Source organism: Leguminivora glycinivorella, chromosome 1 (assembly GCF_023078275.1).
Source record: "Leguminivora glycinivorella isolate SPB_JAAS2020 chromosome 1, LegGlyc_1.1, whole genome shotgun sequence".
Taxonomy (NCBI): domain Eukaryota; kingdom Metazoa; phylum Arthropoda; class Insecta; order Lepidoptera; family Tortricidae; genus Leguminivora; species Leguminivora glycinivorella.
In genome coordinates, this window is record NC_062971.1 from 19,937,471 (window position 1) to 19,958,742 (window position 21,272).

A 21,272-nucleotide genomic window follows, 5' to 3' on the forward strand; every position below is an offset into this window, starting at 1 on the left:
TGAATGAATTTTGACAATTCTGACATATCGGGCATATTTTTTTATTATTAGTGTTCCCATAGTACGCAGGAGGTAAATACCGGAGAAATAAGGTTTTTGATTGAGTTTTTTTTTGTATAATACAAAGAAAAGTAAGTCAATTTGATTGAAGAATGTTTTATACGTTTTTTTTATTAACTTATCTGGCAATACATCACAGTGTTGGAATGAGATAGAACATAGGAGTAAAGGTGAATGAACCTGGCTTCAACTCATTGGTCGGCACGCACTATCCAGAGATATATATAAAATTCTTGGTTTAGTTCGTTGACGTTGACGTGACATTGTCATTTAGTTCGTTTATTGACATTTTCATTGACTCGTTGTGTCACGTCGGAAGAATATCGCGGTTTCCTATCTTTTCAGTTTAAGTGCAGTTTTAAACAAAAATATTATGGAAGTAGCCACAGATTGAGTAAGTAGGTATATAGATAATTATGTCATCACATTCTTGACTGCTTAGAATTACTTACTTCTTAATTGTTATGAATGTGATGATATTCGTGTTAGTTAGTTTGTCAGTGATTCCGCAGTAGATAATTTACAATATAAGTACCTAAACATAATTATTAGGAAATCTTATATTACTAACCAAAATTGAATGGGTCCAGCGAGGCGTTTACCCGTGACTGCAATATTTTAGAAACCCTGTACTACATGTTTTGAGTTATTAGCTATTTTTTTAAATAAATATTTCTAAATTTAAGAAACATACGACAAGCTTTATTGGCTGCATAAGCGGAACGTGAAGTTGTTAATCGTATTTTATCAAAGCCGAATCTTATTTCGACATTGTGAGAGCCTCATATCTGACCTGATTGCATCGCAAATTGTTCATGAATAAATAATACTGCGAAAGAGCACTTAAAGAGGGTTGAAAACGATGAAAATTTGTGACATTAGAAACGGGATGAAGTATTTCTTTTAAATTAAATATACAAGATTACCATAATGCCGTGAAGTTGATTTTTAATGAAATATTAAAGTATTATTTGACTCTTAATTTTGTAATCGCGTTTTAAACGTAACACTTCGTTGAAATGTATTTTTTGAAAACTTAGTTATACTATTTTTACATCAACTTCTTACTAAGACAGACATAAGTCTAGATGAAATATATTATGTATCTGCTACTCGTAATCACTAATCAGTGTTATATTCATGTCCATGTCTTATCTGTTGTACCTTTTGATATTTAGTAATTTAGTTCTGTTTTCACATAAAATCACGTTTGTTATTGTCTCGTTTTGTGACAAACCTGTCTTTTAGTTACTGTAGCCACCGCTGGCGCTAGTTGCAACTAGCAATTGCCGCTTTAATGTACACCCATAGTATGGTTCGACCAAACGTTAAAACGCGGCGTGTGTGATCTGGTGTACGACTCTTTTTCTTTTTAATCAATTTAGTGTGTTCTGTTTATTATTGTTCTTTTTATTTGTTTGTTTGTTTTTTATTTGTTTGTTTCGATCACAGTCTGTTGTTATTTTTCTTGTAACGTTTTCACTTTCTTAACTGTTTGTCCACGTTCTTGTATATGATTTGTATTTCTTCTGTATGTTACCCTCCGTGAATCTTTCTCACTTAATGGTCTCATCGGAAGATCAGCAATGGAATTCACCAGCAACACGCTGAGATGAGGCCATGTCGTGGCACTTCATTCCTTTCTGTCCTGTTGTTATTATGTGTATTTTGTCTTGCCTGTGTTCACGAATAAATGTTTATTCTATTCTATTCTATTCTATCTATACCAAACATATTATTTAATAAATAAATATTGGGGACACCTTACACAGATCAACTTAGCCCCAAACTAAGCAACGCTTGTACTATGGGTGCTAAGCGATGATATAATACTTAGATAGATAAATACATACTTATATACATAGAAAACATCCATGACTCAGGAACAAATATCTGTGCTCATCACACAAATAAATGCCCTTACCCGGATTCGAACCCAGGACCGCGGCTTAGCAGGCAGTGTATTTATTTATTTAATATTCAATAGCTTATTAATGGTAACCACATAAATTATTTACATAAGTAATTTCATAATTACAAAAAAAATAAGCTAAGAAAAAAGTATGTCGGGTTTACCACGAAATGGTCCCGCCTCAGCATAAATGCTGACCCAGGGTCCAGCGCTGATCTTCCTATTTAAACTTTATTGCACAAAAATACACAAAAATGTACAAATGGCGGACTTAATGCCAAAAGGCATTCTCTACCAGTCAACCATAGGACCAAACAGAGATTCAATACAAATGGTGCAGAGAGAAAACAAAAAGGTGATGTACTAAGAAGAAAAGCAAACTTTATGTATAAGTAGACTAAATATACTTTTACATAAATAGATATTTATTTATACAATACAATACAATACAAATACTCTTTATTGCACAGTACACCTCAATACACGAAACAACATAGCAACTTATAAATAACAACTTATTTATAATAAATATTTTAAATATTACATACAATACATACAATTATTATTATGTATATTTTAATTTGAGTCATGTTTTATGGCTAGTAGATTTTATTACTACACTGAATTATATTCATCATCTTATTTAATTTAGTAAATATCTCTGTGATTTTTACAAATTTTTCTTAGAAATTGATACAAAAAATATGAGCTCAACTTGAGACGAGCTACGGTAGGTACGTGATCTAACTTCTGATTTAACATTCAATCTGACAAGTAAAAATGTACCTTTATTATTTAAATAAAAATTGCTTATTCAATTTGGCTATTGCACTTACTTGGATTGAGTCAGTTATAGTCCATTGCATGGTATTTTTATTGGTGATAAAAAGTTAACATTAATATTATTAATAATTGCTGTACTTTTTGTTAAATATAACTTCAATTAAATTCATTGCAGAACAATAAAATACACTAAATATTTAGTATTAATCAAGGATTATTTATAAAGGATTTACATACTTCATACTAAGAATCGTTCCTCGATTTTTAGCGCCACCTCGCCATCCTAACTACACTGAGGATGCTTACAAATTTATTTTTTTCAAAATGTGTATTGACGTGATATCATGATTTTAAAATAAATGAATACTTATGTCATTTGTTTTATATAACATAAAAACACGCAAAAATATTTGGGGAAAATATGATTTTGGCCACTTCCAGGCTGCGAAGCGCCATCTAGTTTTAAGCCTAAAAGGCCCATACATTTCAGGGGTACGCTTTTTTGTATGGGCTTTGTCCGTCCAGTATTAAATCGTTCTTGGTATTAACCCTTAAATGCATAGTGATGTATATACGCATCATGCATTTTTGACTCTATGTCAAAATTCAAATTTGAATAAATCTTTGTCAAGGTCATGCATTTAAGGGTTAATAAAGGATTTTGTCTGATAAATGCCTCTGTCCTTTAGTTTCCAGATTGACCTTGAGTTCGCTATCTGAATTAAGCGATTTCCGACTTTTTTTAATTTTCGTATATCTAACGATGTTTAGGGCGTCATTTAATACCTTTATGTGATAAGAGAGGAAAAATACGTTTTATAGAGAACTGTGTGCGTTGCCGAATGCACAAACGCTCACGATAATGTCTCTTTCGTAGCTATCTATCTCTATCGCTCTTGAGTATTGGCGCGACAACAGAGCTAGACGGCATTTCTGTCGGCGTTTGGCGTCACAGAAATGCCAGTCGGCTAGCAGGCCTGACCAGTGACTAGTACTGACCCTTTTTTCTACCAGTTCAACACTAATTCATCGGCTAACGTGTGCGTAACTTACTTTCTAAACATTTTGCTCGCTAGATTATTCAGCGATGTGGAGGTTAGGAACTAACCCAAGAAATAATTAGGAGACGCTTGTTAAAAAAAGGCCTTATTTTCTACTTTGCAAAGTATTGATCTTCTAATGTGTTGTATTACCTATAAATATTGTTTCTGATTGCAGCTTTGTTTTGAATGGGCTATATTTAATTGTTCACCGAAGATTCAGCCAATTGTTGTCCATATCATTATACGACCCCGTGCGGTGAAGGGTTGAGAATTTCACCTCCCCCTTTCCTCCCTTCACGTCGAAGTTGCACTTGGCAGTTGAGTTGCAGTCCGGCTGTATCGATTCTTACACGTACTTAAAGTTTATCAGAAATATCTTATTCGTAAAATGCATCGATCGTAAATTACCCAGCCAGATGTCCTCAAATAATAACTAATTACTTTACCAATCGATTGATAAGCGTGGCGTCCATAACGATCGGTCAATGCGTTGTGCCGCCGTTTCCAAGTAACAGGCGGCCTCATCAACAATTGAACGATATCGACCCTCGACGTGGTATGGTAATTTTCTAGAGACAGAGAAAAAGACATCGATACGTTCGAATTCTCATTGTATGTGTTTTAAAATCTAGTCCCCTGCCTCGTCAATAATAAACTCAAAAATCTAGTTGACAATTTTTTTTGTGGGTTATTGGAGGTTTAGTTAATAAGGATAAGTGTGTCATAGGGTGAAGTGTGTCTAGCCTTCACATTTGGCCTGTTTAAACCAATGATCAGTGTTTATTGAGAGTTCATATATGTTTACCACTAATTGTGAGTAGCAAGTAGCAAAAGTATGAACTTGCAAAAACACCTATGAGAAAAAAGGACAAATGTAAAGGCCAAACACATTTCTCCTTATGACACACTTATCCGTACTGAGCTTAGTTATTTTGTTTTACAAGGAGATTTGAAGTTATTGTTCTACCACTTGTGCTAAAGTTGATACCCGGCCATGCAAAGGTTTCAAAACTGAACCGCAAACGTAGATAATGGCTCAAAAAATGTAAAACATAAAAGTAATGAACCTAATCTAAATAAAGCATCTTTGGAATTCATCGCGAACTATATAAAATATCACTCTTTTGAAAAATATCCAGGTTAGAAGATATTTTGGATCATTGTTTTTTTTTCTACTTAATTGATGCTGATTGTACATGTTTGTAACTGAAACAACATGTCATGAGATTTTAAATAGAGGTATATGTTAAAATCATGAAGAGATTCTACTTAAATTGTCTGTAGAACGCCTTGCCAGTCTTTAAAACTTTTTTTCTACTCGTCGACTTTAATCTGTCAATTATCCAGGATACCACAGACTAAACTATATGTGCTGACTTTTCAGTGTTGGATAGTCTTTGACACTTAGTCAACTATAATATTTCATTACACTTCACTTTAGTTAACTGAAAAAAATTCAAAAATAGAACTTCATACAAGTTCTATACTAATTTGCGATATCTGGCAACTTTTTCTGCATGTGAAATACATTTTTTTTTATCTATCGGGTTATCGACCAATCAGAGACGGTTATTACAAAAAATTGGTTGCCAGGTAATTCGATGTTGATACAATGGTGAACGATGCTATTAACATTAATTTTATCTTGAATGATGATATTTTCGTCCACTGATGATGAAGATGATGACTCATAGAAAAATTATTGTATACAATAGTGATATAATTAAGCTTTTCACTCGTACCGTATTTAGGCCACGAAGCTTGCTGAGTGGCCTAATAGTACGGTACTCGACTGAAAAGTATTATATCACGATTGTATAAAATACTATTTTGCTTGCCTGGTTTACTCCTAGTGTCTCACTGCTGGACAAAGGCATCCCTTCGTCTTCCACTCAACCCTGTTGTTTGTGTAACCCTGCTATCCCGGGTAGAATGAGTCCAAGCATCCCCGTTGAGCCCCAGCCTGCACCGTCCATGGTGTACCGTGGGTCCCACTCGGTGACCATTTTGGCCCACAGGGTGCATGCGGCAGACATGTTCAGCCCAGTTCCACTTAAGCATAGCGGTGATGACACCTACATTTGCAACTCGAGTTCTTTATAACCTACATAAGAATTAATTTTCATTGCACTTAAAAGCGTCCAGATACACAATTCCCGACATTAAGAATTTGGTCAAATAAGTGTACCTATACATATTTATACTGTGTCACTGTGTAGTAGAGATTTGGTTTCGTGCCATACCGGCATGCCAATGTAATAGTACATTTCTATACAAGTGCGTAAAAGAGGAAGTTCGAAACGAGTGGCGATAAATGAAAACACGACCGAAGGGAGTGTTTTAAATCGACACGAGTTACGAATTTCCTTTTCGCACGTGTATCGAACGACGTTTTTCAGTACAGATGGCCCTCCGAAGTTTCGACCTGGCATATGATGAAGCACTTCTCGCACTAGTGCGTAAAAAAAACACCATCTGTACTGAAAAATATTTTTCCCCTCACTAGTTCGGAAACACGTGTTTTTTCCTTTAATACCAGCGGGTAAAAACGCATTTTATCCACTAGTGGGTAAAGTAATTTGACCTTGAATAAAGTCAAATTAACTGCTTTAAAATTGATAAAAGTAGGTGAATCTAGTAATAAAGATGATTTACCACCTGTGGAACTACTGGAAGCAGTGATAAACGCATTTTTTGCGTTGTAGTTTCCTCGCTATAGTGAGGGGAAAAGTTTTGTGTTACACTCGGGTGCAAATGTATTTTACTTCTCGTGTGTTAAAAAACTCACAAGTTCAGGATTCTATTCTCGAACCACTCGCTTCGCTCGTGGTTCAACTATAGAATCCTTTCACTTGCTCGTTTTTCAATTCCACACTCGGCGTTAAAATACAACTTTGCCCCCTTGTATAACAAATAACTATTTCACCACACCAACTGATAAAGGCGTTCTTTGCTATTCGAAAACTGATAGCAAAATTGCATTTTATCCACAAGAGTGCAAAGTAATATCATACAAATTTTAACTTGATGTCTAAAACTGGGTGTTGGAATTCACGTATAAATGATGATTTTGAACCATAAATGTTAAACTTTATTTATTTTGATGTTTTACAGTTCATATTTTCATAGTGTTGGTGTGGTGAAAAATTTTGTGTTTCACTCGGTGGCAAAGTTTGTATAACCTTCGTGCCTTGATACCCTCGCAACGCTCAAGATTCCACTTTTTGAACCACTCGCTACGCTCGCGGTTCAATATTGGAATCTTTCGCTTGTTCGGGTAATCAATATTGACCCGTGCGGTTAAACAACAACTTTGCCCCCTTGTAAAACAAATAACTATATATAAACTTTATAGGCACAAACATGTCAAAAACAAAACTAATGGAGATTTTATGATGAGTAGGGAAACTTATAATTTAACATTGCTTTAGGCTTTAAAATATACAACATGGATGGCGACAAAGTTTTAGAACCTGAGTTCGAAACTCTGTTAAATATTAAATTTAAAAAAGTCTAGATCTCGAAAATTTATTACTTTAACTTTAAACATATTATATTTACCAAATTTTAAATTATATTGAAGTATCATTTCAAAATTATTGCGGTAACTAAAGACGCCGTGAATATCGTACCCTAGTTCATAAAATCAATACTAACTTTGTAGATGGATACTTTACAAATTACTCTGGGAACTTGAGCAGCTGAGACTTGTCAGGGTTATATTTTAGACGCAAAGTTACTGTTTGACTTCTAATGTTTTATGTTTGATGTAATAATAATCTCATAATTTTTCTGCTTGGAATTTTACTTTGTCTGCTTGGATAATATAATCATTATAAACTCTGCCAAATAAAATAATTACATTGATTACAGAGTTAAAGCGTAGGTCGATGATCAAACGGAGATATGAAAACTGGTGACAAAGGAATTAAAATAAAAATGTGAATGACACTATAGTCATATCCATTTAGAATCACCTATTTGATGACATTCATAAATAAATCATAATTCTCAATACCTACATTTATAATTAAATGTAATTTTTTTAGTCGCTTTTCGACACGATTTGTTTACGAAATGTATGCATCATTTTTGTGTTCTCCCGATCACAACGTTAAACCGCAAGTGGGTTACTGGACAGACGAATATTTACGTTGAAACCATAAAAGTTATATTTTCTTATTTTCAGTATTAATTATTTTATACCGTTCGTAACCATAGTTCTACCTTGTTTATTGTCAATAAATAAATAACAGCCTTGTATAGTTATAATTCTAACTTCGTGTCATGAAATCGGTTAAGCATCTGGATCGCGTCCAAAACAATTAGTGCAGCGGAGCTATAATGCCAGGAATTGGGCAAAACACTCTAAATTCTCTTAGTCCCAGCTAGTTTAATGTTAGCACTTGCTTATTTCGTTTGCGACTTGACTGTATATCTTTAAACTTAACGGTTTTTTCGCAAGGTAAGAGTAAACGTCTAGAAGTGGGTATAACTATGGAAGATATTGAAAATCTCATTAACGCATGGGGTGAGTTGTTGACTGCTTTGTGCGTGCTGTAGAGGCGACAAATGAAAAGATACATTTTGAGATAATGTAGAATCCCGAAACTGCAATACTTTGGTCATGAATTGAGAAATGACATTTACCAACCCCCGGCAGCTGATAAGCTCCTCAGGTGTTGGTTAGATTTGAAAACCAGATATCTGTTTCGAGATGTAGCATAAAAATATCCCTATTTGATACCTCAACCAACCTCCTGTAGTAGGAGCCGGCACCGTAAGAAAAAGAAAATCGATTGGTTGTATACACATACAGTGTGTCACCATCATGCGGGCCTTTTTTTAAGAGGGACTTAAACTTGATCTTAATTTTAATTAAATTAAGATTAACAAAAATTGAGAAGTATGAACTTTCAAACAAATTTTAATTACCAGTAATGTACTGCACAGTTCATTGAGCAAAGTGTAAAAGAGTTGTCAGCCCTTGTACGTTAGCGAAATATTAAGTACTTAATAATAACTACTATGTATTTGAATAGATATAGTAATTCGAGAGGAAGACGATATATATTTACATGTTAGTAATACAATTTTTAAAAATAAAATAACTAATGGACAATCTCTAAAAATCAAAATATTGCTTTATGGTATTGTTTTTCAGATGCAATATTGACGGAAATAGTTGTTTTATCCTAAAAACAACAAAGAAATTAACAACTTGAAAACAAGAGCTATCTTTCTTGCAAAGACAAACAAACTCACAAATATCACGGAACCCGGTTGCAAAACAAGCGATTCCGCGCGAATATATTGCATCATTAAACTACAGGAGCAAAATAAAATGCGAACATGTGGGTGCGACCTCGAATAATTATATTTCGGGACTGCAATGTGAGACGCGTCCGCTGTGTCACTACGCGAATCTCGTAAACTTCTTGACGAACTGGGTACAAGAACTCTGTGTGGTTTGTTTTTAACGCACCTTTCACAATGTGGAATCGAGAGTTATTGTTATTATATAACGTTCTCACTTGTCTCCATGAATTTTCCGTTTATGAAGACCCATTCTGCTAATGTGTCATTTAATTATTTGAAAATGTTATGAAAGTAGTTCTTATAGAACTACCTGATCAAGTTATCGCTAAATATTGCAATTTGTTAACAGGGCTTTTGTTTCAATTTATTACAAGTTTTATTTCCATACACAGTTACATATTACTACAATGAGCACAGAAAGCAATGAAAAATTAAGCTTTGTAGAGCTTTTATTATCATGTTATTCCAAAGCTGGCAAAGTTGACCAGCGCTTGACAGTATCAATCATAACATTGTTGCTGGAAAATGTAAACAGTAGCTTTCCGTTACTAACTAGAAGTGGAATCGACCCTGGTTGGGCGACTAAAATAGCGAAAACCGGACTTTAATTTTTGACGTTTTTGATTCCTCAAAGTACTCACTCAATCATTCTCAACGTCCATCAATGCAAACGAGCCTGTCTAATCGAGAGAGGAATCGGTATCTAACGATTACACCTAAAAAAATTATAATAAGTGTATAACTACATATGCTTGCTTGCGCTAATTTCTTACCGAAGAATAACTTTGTCATAATTTTCGCAATACTCAGGATGCGTACTTTTACCTACAAAACAATGTAAGTGTAAATTTGTATAACATTTTATTCAGTTTTTAAATAAACCTCTACAAATCTAAATATAATGTATTTTTATAATTATAAATTCCCATTCCGTAAATCTTAAAAACAAGTTTTAAAATAACTGCGTTCATAATTATTGAACCATCGGCAACACTGTTAGTTATACATTTGTAATCCCTATTACAAGAGCATAAATCCTACCGACGATTAGTTAAGAGTGTAGCTGTTAGTACTTTCACGTAAGTAAAGTTCTATTTTATTAAGTGCCTAGTCTATATTTAACTCAATTTTACAGACGGTTTAGATACAAAAATTACAAAAAATATTTTTTAAATTAAATACATAACATAATATCTCGTTATAATATGTAGTTGCCTCAAGTGATGACGGGCTAAGAATTCCACCAACCCCTTCGTCCCGTGGGTGTCGTAGAACGTGACGTGTCGACTGTGGGATTTTTGTCTAATTTGTGGTGTGGGCGATGAACCGATAAGCTAGCAACATGTCACTGTCAATTTTAATAACAAAACTACCGTGAGACACTGACATATATTAATATTAATCATCATATGTATGTATCTTCGACAATTTTACGTGAATTACCCGATTTTACATGTTTAATATGTCACTCTGTCAAATCAGAACTCAGTCTTGTTTCAATTCTAAGTATATAAATTATAATCCTTAGTGAAATGTAAAACAACTAGTACTTATACAACATAGACAAACCCGGTTTTCGTTATAGGCCCTGCCTTTATGAGGACTTGGGTTCGCAGTAGCCAAGCCAGTGCTGTAGCTGAGACCTGGTGGTACCTAGAGGAACTCAGGTTCGGTGCAATATAAATAAACGCTGTTTTCTGTTCATAGTATGTTTCGTGTGAAATATCTTAGACTCGTCTTTATGACTGTTATGCACACTTATCATATTTAGAGTGTTATGCACAAAGCGTCGAATTACAAACGTCCTATGTCTTTTCAATCTAGCGTTGCTTAAAATCTTTATAAGTAAAGAACTTGTTCCAATAGTCCAAAAAGATGTTAGGGGCGACGTCACTCTAACGCTTATGAGACATTTGGGCATTGGAAGTGAAGCCACAACGATCAAGGAACAAGATAGAGACGCACGCGCAGAAATGCGTTGACCTATGCCCTACGCAGATAACAGCGGGTCAGACTGTGACCGCATCGATCGGTAGTGATAAAAATATACTGACCTGCTTACACGGCTACTAGGATAATTAGCGTGCCTACGGGGTTTTTTTAAGGAATTTTCTAATCATCTGTACCATGAATTATTTCAATCAGTGGTGTTTAAATATTTTAACAAATTTGCGACCACTAGTTCCGATATCTTGGTGTCCATTATCGTATATCATATAAACTATTTTCTATACCTAATTGCATATAAAATCAGTGCATTTTTTATTTACTGTAATATAAGATGAAAATGAAAATGAAAATGAAAATGAAATGAAAATGAAATATTTATTTTTCAAGTAGGCATATTACAATGCGCATATGAACGTCAAATAAAGCTACGCCGGCTCTAACCCTACGCCTCAGCCTCGAGAAGATTTCAGTCCCCCCTCAGTTGGGATACATTACACTATATAAAAATGTGTAGGGGAAATGTATTAAGAGATAAAATTTGAGCTACCTCAAATGACCATAAACGTGCACTTCATTTATTTATACTAGCCATAACTTCTTTGATTAGGCTTCAAAGGTAGTCAAAATAATAAAAACTATACAATTTGAAGTACCTATATACTAAAATCAAAAAATATTCGCAATGAATACTTCGTATGTTTTCTTTTATTTTATCTATACTTTACGTGCATCAAATTATCCTTTATCACAATCAAAATATTTTTGATGAAAATAATTAATTTAAAGATAATGTTCTAGATTCAAACCAAAAGTTAAATAAACTCACCGTTCACTATACAATCCATCTAAATCAGTACTCACAAAACACGTACACTACACTCAACTACTAATTTGATTAGCCCGGCACTAATCAACCAAATTGTGCACAACTTTCAACCACGTGTTGCGTAAAATTCGCCGGCACAGCAGAACTCACGAAAACTTTCATACACCATCCCGCGGCAAAACAATATTAAAAGCAAGTCGCGCGCTCGTATCCACTAGTAACTGACAACTGACCGGCCGTTAGATATTCACCCTGTACTATAAACAATTTATTTTCATAGACGACGGACGCATCAAACACGTTCATCGATAGAACGCCAACGGTGGAAAAAGCTATTAGGCGACCCAACCGTCTTCATTTTTATCGACAATAATTATTCTAAATTTGAATTCCTGCCAATGGCGTTTGACATTCGGCTGTTTGTTGTTGAAACCGGCCACTTTCAAAGCCGATGAGTAAAGAGATAAACACTTGGAAAAATATTCAGTGTTTTTGCAGCGGTACGACTGAACGGCAATTTGGGATATTTTTGTTTTGGAAGCTTTGTCATAATCTAAATTTTCAGTCACGTGCCTGTGCATATAACTTTTTTGACCTTTTCCAAATATTTTTAATCTGAATACGATGACGATTGGTGCTAAAATATTAGATTAGGTTTATTACAATTAGTATACTGAAATCAAATGGCAGTTTATTTTTAAGCCACGGGCCATCTGGGGGTCTGGGGGGCACAACTTGCATTCTCGTGCGAGACCAAACATCAAACGTGACTTACGGATTCGCGCGCCAGAACGCATGGATGTGAAATCAGTGTGCGTAGCCGAATGCATAGACGCTCACGAAACATTCACGATAATATCTCTTTCGTTTCTATCTCTATCGCTCTTGTGCGACAGAGCCAGACTACATTTCTGCGGCGTTTGGCGTCGCAGAAATGCCATTCGGCTACGGGGCCTGTAAGTAATAAATTAAAAATACAAGAGAGCAAAAGGTAAACGCTTTGATGATATTTTCTGTTCATGGAAATCATAGAGCCTGATTCGTAATATTTAACAATTTGTTACTATTTTTATCTTATTATGAACTACCTTGACAACATTTATATTATTAAATATTGTATGTGATTTTCACATTCATCTAATTTAGTTTTAATTTACGCGCCAAAGACTAGCACTATTATCAAGGTTGTATCAAGACCAATCCCATCTTTAACAACTTATTTAAGAATAGAGCTTTAAAGAGAAAAAGTTATATTAGCCACCATGCGTAAATAGCGACTCCAGCTTTTAGAGTGTCCACAAAGGTAACATTAATGTCACTTTCCAATGACATTTTGTGTTTCCATTCGCCGGCTAGAATCGATAGTGTTTATTAAGCCGGTGTACATCAAGACTTCTAACTAAGAGATCTTTCTTGTTGACCTACGACATGTTTCCAATATGTAAGTGGCAAAAGTGGCGTTATTTTTTTTAATTATTTTGATTTTTTTACAAGCCAGGAGGCTACGAATGACTGAACTATGTGTAAAAAGCTTATTTTTGGAAGTAGGTACTTGAATATAAATCCTTGTAAGTGCAATATCGATATGCGAAAGCTCTCTTCGTAACATTCCGAAATCAGGCTATTTATCACTTTTTATGTACCATTATATGAAAGAAAAACTTGCACGCAGTATACCCCTGGCGCTGACAAGGGTAAGGGGCAGCTGAATCGAAATGATCAGCAGAATCGATACCATTTAAATAATAGAACACATCGGCCGATGGCCGGACAACACTTCTAACTGTATACTACTAATACACACACACAAATTGTGTTTTACGGTGGTCTCTGTAAATATGTATTCCATAGTCATACGTTGATTTTGACAATGCTATTTTTAAGCATATTTGTATATGCCACTGTTTGACCTCCTCTGCCACTCTGCTAACCTTTTTGTGCTGAGCAATATCAAGAGCAAGACCTTCAAATCTTCAAGAAAAGAGCGTACGTACACCCATCTTATAGGCCGGCAACGCACCTCCAACACTTCTGGTGTTTCGGGTGTCCATGGGCGGCAATGATCGCTTACCATCAGGCGACCTGTAAAGCTCGTTTGCCTCCTATCCCATAAAAAAAAACTTGAAGCAAAGTACTAACATGTGTTTCTAATGTTCCTCACCCTGTCAGGTCTTTGGACATGACACTCGGAAGACTCCAGCAAATTACCCTTTGAATAATTTGTGCCGGGATTTGTGTGTCTTATAATCTGCATGTATTAATCTGAAACTAGAAAATTATAGGTATCTTCATAGATACAATAGGACTTGACTTTTTTAATATCTCGATTTTTTTACACAATCGGCGCGTAGTAGGTGGGACAAGGCAACGAAATCATCAGATCTGTCATTTGTGTCCGTATAAGCCATCCAATTTAGTTAGGTCGACAATACACTTACAACCTCTTTGGTGTTCAGGTATCTATGGACAACGGTAATCGCTTACCATCAGGTGACAAGCTTTCCGTTGCCTCCTATTACATTAAAAATTGGTATCTTCATAGTTTTTGATCATGACGTATCAACTTTGCCTTTGAATTTTCTACGATCAGTTATTATGGTCTGAATTATTCTAATTAACAGCGTGACTCCGTATTCTCAATTATCTAGAAATAACAAGAGTTGGTAAAATGAAATTCCAATAAATGAAATTCAATCAAGTCTGGTGTGGTAAATTAACTTTTGCAATTAAGAAATTTCAAACAAGAATGTTAAATACTTACTCGGTGCTGGAGTTGAATACTCAGATTCAGTTTTAGTAATGTACTCTTTATCTCTTGTACATGAGTGGGTAACGTACTTTGCCCGATTTTAATAAACATTTGAGGTTTGAAGTGCGTCTCAGTCATTTGATCTATCGGTATAAAAACTAACTTTTGTCTTTTCCAGCACGGGATGCATGGTCGCGCGATAGACGACTCGCGCGATCGCACTTACAAATAGTGCGATAGGGACGGCCTGCTATTTTATCGTCTATCGCGCGACCATGCTTCCCGTGCAGGACTCAAATAAAATTATCCTTGTACCAATTTTCATTTCAACCAATCATGAATAGCCTGAACAGGCAACGCAACGAACAGCCAGACAGACTAATATACGAATTTATTATCGTATGTAAATATCAATTTTAATACATCCACATATTTGATTGTAAATATAACATAGATTTTTCCTATTTTTATTGTGTGACGTTCCACATTATAATACAACTAGCTTTTGCCCGCGGCTTCGCTCGCGTTAGAAAGAGACAAAAAGAAATAGCCTATGTTACTCTCCATCCCTTTAACTATCTCCATTTAAAAATCACGTCAATTCGTCGCTCCGTTTTGCCGTGAAAGACGGACAAACAAACAGACACACACACTTTCCCATTTATAATATTAGTATGGTATTGAGGCGTTGTCTGTCGCATTCAGACGCTGCTTAAATCATCTGTCAATAATTAAGAGGCCTTATGATGGTGATGGTATGGATTACAATTCGTTAGTTGTAAATTCTAAAATTTATTATTTAACGTAAATAAATATAAATCATTTATTTAGTATCGGATGTCAATCTGCGCACCGTGCACCATAAAATCAGTGTCTATATGGTGCTACAGAAAGGTTCTCTCTTAAGTAGACTAGCCCACATGAATGGTGTCAGCAAACGCTCTACTTGCCTATTGTGAAGCCACACAAGCGCTGCTCCATATAAACTATCGGTACTATTGTCTCTTGTATGTACATTCACATGCATTGATAGGTGGCACTATGACGAGTAGGAACAAAAGTGTTGCATGTGAGTCAAATTACATCGTTAATTACCTAAAGGTACATAATAGGCTACTTGACCCTTTTTTAAAGTCTGTCTTATATGATTAAGTACTGTCCAATTAACCGAAATAAAATATTACCATATTTTATTATGACCTAAAAACAGCAAAAATAGTTATTTGTTATACAAGGGAGCAAAGTTGTATTTTAACCGAGTGTGGAATTGCAACACGAACTAGCGAATGGATTCTAAGGTTGAACTACGAGCCAGCGAATGGATTCTATGGTTGAACCACGAGCGAAGCGAGTGGTTCGAAAATAGAATCCTGAGCGAAGCGAGTAGTTCAAAAATAGAATCCTGAGCGTAGAGAGTGTTGCAAATACACACGAGGTAAAATAACTTTGCATCCCGTGTGTAACACATAACTTTTCACCTCACTAACGCGAAGAAACACGCAATTAAAACAACTGGAACATAATTGCACAGAAATAAGTCAATTTGCGTTTATTACAATTTCCACGATGCACCGACCGACACCACAAAAGTTTCAAATTAAGAATCAAGAAGAAAAATCTATTTGGGTGCGTTCCGTTTCACGATTACAATGTTACTTAAGGTGCGTTCTGAATAAGTACAATGGAAGAGTCAAAAATACAATTTCTTGTACGATTTCAAGTGTTTTATGGTAAAATCATGTTATAAAATTGTTTGAATTTAATATTTTTAGTCGGATACAATTCGATATGAAATTATTTTTACGTTCGCATCACTAGTACCTAATGACACGTTCGGATTTCAAATATTCTTTGCACTCTTGGGGATAAAATGCGATTTTGCTATCTGTTTTTAAAGAATAAAAAAGTCCTTTCCGAGCTAGTGAGGTGAAAATATTTTTAAAGTATACTTTTACGTAATCAGTCGAAAACAACACAGTCATGCTACTCTATAGATTATCTGTGCATCAGGTCATTATATTCGAAACAACATTTTCTGACTTTTAAGTATGAGGCATAAAGTTCATTATGTCAGTAATTGTTTTGATATGATGTAAGTTCGAATTGGATGACGCCACTACATCGCTGACAGCGTTTTCGGTGAGCAAAGTTAAAAAAAAATATTACACACATTTTTAATAGAAAATACGTAGTGATCATACAATTTTAATACCCAAAATCTATTAACATTGGTTTCTTATGTTAAATACTACAGAAAATAATAATTTCTTGTGCTGAATTCGATATGAGTCTAGTAGCCTATTGTGTCACTTAAATTCAAACTCAGGTAAATCCATTCTGCTATAAGGTTGATTATCTTTCAGATCAATTTAATATTTTTTAAATATTCAACCTTAAAGCAGAATGGATTTACCCAAGTTTGAAACTAAGCGATACAATTATTATCCATACTAATATTATAAATGGGAAGTGTGTGTGTCTGTTTGTTTGTCCGTCTTTCACGGCAAAACGGAGCGACAAATTGATGTGATTTTTTAAGTGCAGATAGTTGAAGGGATTGAGAGTGACATAGGCTACTTTTTGTCTCTTTCTAACACGAGCGAAGCCGCGGGAAAAATCTAGTACGACATTAACGTAAACCAAACGGTTATCGATGAATTACCTGCCTTAAATTTTAAAAGTGAGTAAGTGTAAGTACCTAGATTTAATAATAATAATATACTTATAGGTACCTACTAGCCGTTGCCCACGACTTCGTTCGCGTGGATTTATTTCCCAAAATTAATTTATTTCCCGATAAGGATCGATGAATTTAGAATTTGTATGGGGGATGAAAAGTTTGTATGGGGGATCACCCCCATACAAACTTTAATTTTCCTTGTACATAACCCCATTTTTCTGTATTTTTGAACCACTCCTTTTTAACTTCTTTTGGAGGTGAATATATTTATATTTTTATACGCTGAAATAATTTTTATTCTATTTTCAATTATTACCATTTCACCAATTTTCAATTTCGTAACTCAAAATAAAATTTTTTCCCCATAAAAGAAAGACCTGTCCGCACTCGATGTACCCAACTGGCGTGAAGTGGCGCAGGATAGGGCAGAGGTGGCGATCTCTTGTGTCGGAGGCCAAGATCCTTTTTGGGTCGCTGAGCCAGTGAAGTAGTATTAGTAGTAGTATAAAAACTTTCATCCTGTTTTTAACCTCCTTGGCAGTTGGCAATGACATTTAGAAAATGTTAACTTTCTAGCCGCTCTGCGTATCTCTCAGTGTCAGTTAGGGCTCTTGCATTTATATTTATAGATAAAACTTTCTTTGCCGTTTCCTTGATAGTGTCATCATACGTCGTTAAATTTTAAAATAGACTCCTTTCGTTCATTCATAATGCGTGTTTAATTACAAACATTTTAAACCCTGATTGAATAAGTTAAGGTTTGATATTGGCTGACAATAGCTGCTACCTGTGTGTATTTGGCTGGGTGCCAGTGCGGTGTCGATGAACGACTACTATATTCCTAACATCAATCCTTGTTCACTGTCATAGATGGGTCCTGGAAATATGGTATGTTAGTATTATGCCTTATCACAGAGAACTAATAGGACTGAACAAAATGTTTTATGGATCTCATGGCGGTTTTAATGTAAATAATATACAGGGTGGCTCATTCAAATCGGTCAGTGTGGGAAAGTCTGAAACTATAAGACATACGAAGATCTGTTCCTAGGAACCATGTCACCGATTTTAATAAAAAGAACAACTGCATTCATGCATTTGAAAAAAAAACCTGTTGAATACTGTAAAGGTATTTACTTCGAAAATAAATATTGGGGGACACGATATTTGAATAGAAAAAAATGTAAGTTTTTTTTAGTCAAACAACCGGGTTATATTCCCCAGCTGGGTACCTACAGTTTTTTTTTTTTTCAAATGTATTATTGCAGTTTTTCTTTTTATTAAAATCGGTGACATGGTTCCTAGGAACAGATCCTCGTATGTCTTATATATTATGTAGTTTCAGACTTTCCCAGATTTGAATGAGCAGATCCTCGTATGTCTTATATATTATGTAGTTTCAGACTTTCCCATACTGACCGATTTGAATGAGCCACCCTGTATAGGTACATATATAAATTGGGAAGAGCTTTTATAAAACCGGAATGCGAACACCAATTATGACATACTCGCACTTCGTTGACAAAGTATTACCCGTACCCTAATTGCACAGTCATGTTTGAAGGTAAAACATGCTTGAAATACGATCGGGAGAGGGTAGGGCGGGATGATCAAAGCAACCATTCAGGTTCACCGCCTGTATTCACCTTGCAGGTGTTGCTTCATTACGATCCAGCGTCAAACTTATAAAATGACTAGCACCACCCGCGACATCGCTCGCCTCCGCTATACCATAAAAAACTAAGATATATTTACCTTTGGTGTGGTATGTTTTACATGTGGCTTTTAAATATTTTTTGCATGTGGCTGTTAGTTTTTATTGATACAGACAGGAGAATTCTACCATCGTGTTAAATATGTATATTTCAAATTCCAATTCCTGTCTAAGCACAGCTGCTGTCAAGCATTTGTTTTATAAGGGCAAAATTGTGTCGCTTAACTTCAAACCTGGGTAAATCCATTCTTCTTTAGGGTTGAATATATAAAAAATACAATATGATCTGAAAGATAATCAACCTTATAGCAGAATGGATTTACCCAGTTTTGAAGTTAAGCGACACAATTGTTGTAGTAATATTAAACAAGCGTAGCGAGAAGGTTAAACACTGAGGTTGCCAACGAGTGAAACGAACAATTTTTCACCACACCAACACGAGCAAGGTACTTACTAAATGTAAAACATCAATCTGTCAATTTAGATTTCGGTGTAAGATCATTTAATCTCAAACCAATTTCCAATTCACTTCATTTGTTTAGAGCGCATAAAAATAGACTTAATAAACTTAATTTAATCAATATTTCTGATTTAAAAGAAACCACGCAAAGTTCAATTCTACTAACCAGCTTAGGACATCGAGTGAATATTTTTGTTTGAAATGAATTAGCACTATTTCGAATGAAAATCGAATTTCTTATCAGTGTTTAAAGAATAAATAAAGCCTTTATTATTTGGAGTAAATAGTGAAAAATATTTTACAATTATCCTTTCACACGAAGAAGAAGAAGAAGATCTTTTTCTACACCAAAACCATCACGAACCAGATGCGAAATTTCACCAAAATGTACCTTCTTACATTATCTGCACGATATCACTTTAGTGCGCGTTGAAATAATATATGACCAATGTTCTTCGTGTTTCAGTAGGTCCAGTTTGGCCCACCGCCAAGTTAGTGCATACTAAATTGCGAAACACTAACACTCAGAACCTGGCCGGTCTTCTCTGCCTGATTATCATCATCTTTACTCATTTGCCGTAAGGCACGTAGGTTCGTGTTCTTCTCTCATCTAGTATGAGCTTGAAAGAGGTTTGAAACGACACACATTAGACTCTATCCATTTTAATCTAGGTACTCTTCAATACCACAAGGGTTATTTAATTTACATCTGCATGACACTTTAAATTCAAAAATAGCACTAAAATATACATTAATCCTATTTTATACCGTATTCAATACAAAGAGTTTTACACTTGAAAATATACTTTTAATCTCAGTAATGCGAGGAACTCCAGAACGATTATCCTCTTGTCAGCGAATCGCAAAATGGCGGAGCACTCGTGCACTTCACCAGTCGATGGCTATTTGCAAGATTTCATGAAGAAAAGTTGAATGTGGTTTTTTTTTATTAATCTTTGAGTAGGTAGGTAAACTATTAAATCTATTTTGGAGACTCAGTCAAACTTAGCTAATGTATTATTTGTTCTATTTAAAATTATGTTTAATGTATTAGCAAGCAAGTACCATTTACATTTTCACTGTAAGTTAAAAAAATTGAGACCTCGGAATTCATCAACTGCAAAACAATTTTTTAATTAAATTTAGGTTTTTTTTTAATGTGTCAAGTATTCATTATATTCGGTCGATTTACTCTTAGATAGGTATTTTCATAAGTACCTATTTTTTTAATATTTCAGACGTTATGAATCCTTATTAACCCCTTTAATACTGGTAATAAGTTCTCTAAACCAAAGATTGACTTTCATTATTTTTGACGTCACTGTTTTAAATTTTCGATCCAAATAACCGTATTCGATGATTTTATACTACAAAATTCACAAAACGATTCAAAATCAGACCTCTCACCCTAAACATAAATTCATTTGGTACATCTCCGCCCGCTTGCTTCCTAAACGGTCTTTAACGTCGACCAGGCTTTGAGTAAATAATGTTCTTTAAATTTATCGCCCTAATAAATGTTGGAAACCCTTTTTCTATGAAAATAAGTTGAAATTTACGGGTTAAAAATATCACTAGTACGGAAATGAGATCGCGAATGATACTACTTGTTTTGGGAAATGTTTTTTACAGCCTTAGGTAACAAGTTTATCCGTATAGGTTAGAGGGTTTCGTGGATTAATGTATGTTTCAACAAGTTGTTATAAATGGCGGCTATGGTGAGGATTATTTTACTCTATACCTCTCATCTCCACTGAACATTCTAGCAGACCCTTA

The 21,272-nt window shown here is 34.8% G+C and overlaps 1 protein-coding gene across 1 annotated transcript in view; it reads right to left on the minus strand.

Annotated features, from left to right (window-relative positions):
• The window catches only part of LOC125226690 (CUGBP Elav-like family member 2), a 276,900-nt gene extending 264,775 nt beyond the window's left edge, over nt 1-12,125 (minus strand). Inside the window, exon 1 of the mRNA XM_048130789.1 lies at nt 11,894-12,125. The gene's annotated coding sequence lies outside the window, so the exon portion shown is untranslated. The remainder of the gene's footprint in view (nt 1-11,893) is intronic.
• Between the last annotated feature and the right edge of the window lie 9,147 nt (nt 12,126-21,272).